This window comes from Schistocerca nitens, chromosome 4, assembly GCF_023898315.1.
Source record: "Schistocerca nitens isolate TAMUIC-IGC-003100 chromosome 4, iqSchNite1.1, whole genome shotgun sequence".
Classification (NCBI taxonomy): domain Eukaryota; kingdom Metazoa; phylum Arthropoda; class Insecta; order Orthoptera; family Acrididae; genus Schistocerca; species Schistocerca nitens.
The window spans coordinates 872,584,856-872,589,137 of record NC_064617.1 but is presented as its reverse complement, the minus strand read 5'-3'; the positions used below and the strand labels follow the sequence as shown (position 1 = coordinate 872,589,137).

Sequence of the window (4,282 nt, the reverse complement as noted above, 5' to 3'; positions counted from 1 at the left end):
ATTGTAAGTCGTCATTATTGTCTAAAGCAAGGCTCATATCTCTCTCCAGTGTTCGGCACACTTCACTGCAGCGTCGTTGGCCAACCACAGGTCTTGGAAAGTGCATGGGGCCAGCAAAGATGGACAGGTCAGCAGGTGTGTCATGGTTTGTTTTCCTCCACATTGGCAGGGCTCTTCTTCGGCGTACCCCACTTGATCAGGTTATCCTGTGATCTTCCCATTTGACAACTAAGTCTATTTAGGCTCTTCCAGACTCTCCATTCCAACTGTGATCCAGCAGGAAGTTTTTCTTTAATGTTCCAACTTTTCAGACTGCCTTTATTCAATTTCTGTTTCCACATTGATTCTCTAGTTGTAGACTGACTTTCGGTTAGTGGACGTTCAACTTTTATGAAGTCTTTCCTAGATTTAAGTCTTGCCTCCGCTGGCTGATGTGCGTACAGGGGATGTCTTCTATCTTCGCACTGCCTGCTTCGTTCGGCCATCGCCAACGTTTGCCGTCTGATCTGTGGGGGGGGGGGGGGGGGGGGCTATTCCAGAACACATATAAAGGAGATCACGGTTTGTAGGCTTCAGGCATCCCGTGATTAATCGACATGAGGCATTCAGTGCTGCGTCTAGCTTCTGGGCATGTGTCGATCTTCTCCAGACGGGGCATGCATATTCAGCTGGAGCAAAGCACAATGCCAGGGATGATGCACGTAGAATTTCAGGGTTTGCTCCCCAGTGTGAGTTGGTAAGTTTACGGATTATGCCGTTCCGTGTGTTGACTTTCGCTCTAGTTTTCTCTACGTGTTTCTTGTAAGACAATGTTCGATCTAACGTGACTCCAAGATAAACTGGGTTTGGGCAGTGTTGAAGTTTAACTGAGTTCCATTCCAATTGTAATTCCCTGTTTGCTTCCTTGTTGTTTAGATGAAATAAACAAGTCTGCGTCTTTGCTGGATTAGGTCGAAGCTGGTTCCCGTTGTAATATTCAGTTAGTTCTTCTAAGGCATCTGTTAGGTTTCTCTCAATCTGTTTGGTTAATCTAGATTGGCATGCAATGGCTACATCATCAGCATAGATAAAGCTTCTTGTCGTCGGTCCAACTGGTTGGTCATTTGTATACAGATTAAAAAGTAGGGGGGACAAAACACTACCCTGTGGGAGCCCGTTCTTCTGGTTCCTCCAGCGACTTCTTTGTTCTTGAAATTCCACATAGTATCTTCTGTTGGAGATCAGTGATCTCACAACTTCAGTAAGGTGGTAGTTTCCCGTCATTTTGAAAATTTTTCCCAGGAGGATTTTGTGGTTTATCGTGTCATAAGCTGCTGATAAGTCGACAAACACCACGCCAGTTTTTTCTCCCTTCTCAAAACCGTCCTCTATGTATTGTGTTAGGCAGAGGACCTGGGCAGTGCAAGATTTACCTGGTCTGAATCCTGCTTGTTGTGGAATGATTTGCCTTTCTAGTTGTGGTGCTATTTTATTCAAGATATGACGTTCATATAGCTTGAAAGGGCAGCACAGCAGCGATATTGGACGATAGTTCTTAGCATCATCTCTTGGTTTACCTGGCTTTGGGATAGCTACTACCTTGGCCTTCAACCATAGCTTAGGTATCGTCTTGTTTGACCAGCAGAGATTATAGAGTTCTAAAAGCCATTCCTTAGCTATGGGCCCTAGGTTCTGTATAAATTCATTAATGACGTCGTCGGGACCCGCGGCCTTCCTGGGTTTCAAGGAACTGATAGCAGCTTCCAGTTCTATTGAAGTGAAGTATGGCTCAGGTGGTATTTCAGTCACTTGTGGCCTCTTATATGAGGTGGCAGTCTTACTGTTCCTGGTTGGTTTACCATTCAAAAGGAGCTGATGTGCAATTTGGTTAGCTGTTACGGAAACCTGATCCTTGGGGGCTGCCGGGTCGCTGGACAATCGCTTTATGAGGTTCCAAGCTCGTCTGCTACTGTGCTTCATGTCAAGACTCTCCAATGTATGTTTCCAGGACTCTTGTCTGTCTTTGCTTATAGTTTCAATTAGCTGATCCCCAAGTTTTATGGTTTCTTCACTGAAAGGGTCCATGCTGTACTGCTCCAGGTATTCGTTATATATTTGTTTCATGTCGTTGGAAACTCCAGGAATGTAGAGTGTTCTGCAGCCTCTAGGTATGCTGAGTCTTGCTGATCTTTTAACAGCTTGGACGAACTTTCCGTAGTTTTCAGTGTTTGATGGTAAATTTACGATTTCCATGTCTAAGGTGTCCGCAAATTTTTTTCCAGTTGGCCCTTTTGAAGTTAAAACGTCTTTTAAAGGGTACTTTTTGTGGCAGTATTACTGGTCTAAACTTTAGCATGATTGGTTTGTGTTGGGTCTTTGGGATAGGGTTGAGAACGAATTTGTTGCATGACCCGGACAAGGTTTTGGAAACAAATATGAGGTCTGGGTTATACCCTCTCTTCCATCTTGCACTGTAGTCGAAGTACCAGGCGATGACGAGGGAATTAGTTTACGAAATTAAACAACAGAAGTAGGCAACGGCCTTGCCGCAGTGGATACACCGGTTCCCGTCAGATCACCGAAGTTAAGCGCTGTCGGGCGTGACCGGCACTTGGATGGGTGACCATCCGGGCCGCCATGAGCTTTTGCCATTTTTCGTGGTGCACTCAGCCTCGTAATGCCAACTGAGAAGCTACTCGACCGAACAGTAGCGGCTCCGGTCAAAGAAAACCATCATAACGACCGGGAGAGGGGTGTGCTGACCACAGGCCCCTCCTATCCACATCCTCATCTGAGGATGACACGGCGGTCGGATGGTCCCGCTGGGCCGCTTGTGCCCTGAAGACGGAGTGCTAAAAAATAGTAGTCATTGAATTTTGTTATTTTCGCAGCAAAATAACTGAAAATGACCAAAGTGGTGAGGTTATAAAATGTGTATTGGCCTAACACTAGAAAAATTTCTGAAAAGGACGAATTTGTCAGCATTTAACATAAGTATAAGTGTTACGAAATATTTTCTGAAGGTACTTGAAAAGGGAGATGCCATATGTGGAAGTGAAACATGGCCACCAAACTGTTTGGACATGAAGAGAATAGAAACTTTTCATACGTGGTACTACAGAAGAATGCTGAAGATTAGATGGATAGATCATGTAATTTATGAAGAGGTACTGAACAGAATTGGGGACACAAGAAATTTGTGCCACAACGTGAGTAAATGAGGGGATTATCGGCTCATAGGACACATTCTGAGACATCAACGGATCACCACTTTAGAACTTGAGGAAAGTGTGGAGGTCAAAAACTGTAGAGGAAGACCGAGTGATGAATACAGTAAGCATGAATCGAAAAGACGTACGTTGCAGTAGTTATTCGGAGATGGAGAAGTTTGTACAGAAAGAGCAGCATAAGGAACTGCATCAAATCAGCCGTCACAGTGAAGACAACAACAAGAACATTTATGAATAAAAAACACCAGCGTCGCGTGTTTTTCATTCATAATGGATAAAATGTTCTACCGAGAACGAGCAAACAGTCAGTCTCAGTACGACAACATTTATGTGATCGACGCGTCGAGTTCCCTACTTGTCGGGTGCTGACGTGTGTGGTGCAGACGGTAAACAGCGGCTTATAGACTACAAGCTGAGTCACGCCACGTGCAGAGCGGGAGAGGTCTCAAAGAGCGGTCTGAGGGCCTCAAGTGGGCCAGCACCGGAAGGCTTCGTTACGTCTGGAGGGCCCGGTCTGTCCGCATCTTCTCTCTCCCCCCAACCACCGCTGGTAACTCGCCAGTCAGTGGAGCAAATCAGGAAGTCAAGAGGACGCCAGCAGAACAAGTGAAATCACGTGCAGCGGGCATCCTACAAACAGAACCCAGAGACATATTTTTCATGTGCCATCGAATATTTCGATAGTAAACAAAAACTGAGGATGTGCCATTTTGACTTTAGAAAAGGTAAAGATACAAGGGAAGTTGTTACGGTTCATAACGGAAACATGACACTTTAATATGATTTGTAGGCGTCGGAAAAGGGTTCGCCAACGTAAAGTTACGTAGGGTATGTTGTCTTAATAAGACTTTTATTACAGTTTCAAAAGACGGCAGTTAACCTATTCGACTTACTATTAGGCATTTGACATCCTCAAAGAAAATTATGTATACGTAACAGTGCTAAAATACAGTGTAATGCTGTAAGTAGGCTGTTTAGGTTTTCATTTTGGTAACGCCACGTAGCGCTCTGTATGAAAATCACTGGCTGTGCTGTGTGCAGTCTGTGGCTGGTTTGCATTGTTGGAATTTTTG

General features: G+C 44.7%; 1 pseudogene; it reads left to right on the top strand.

The window, feature by feature from the left end:
• The first annotated feature begins 2,512 nt into the window (after positions 1-2,512).
• LOC126254160 (5S ribosomal RNA) lies at positions 2,513-2,630 on the top strand (annotated as a pseudogene).
• The last annotated feature ends 1,652 nt before the right edge of the window (positions 2,631-4,282 follow it).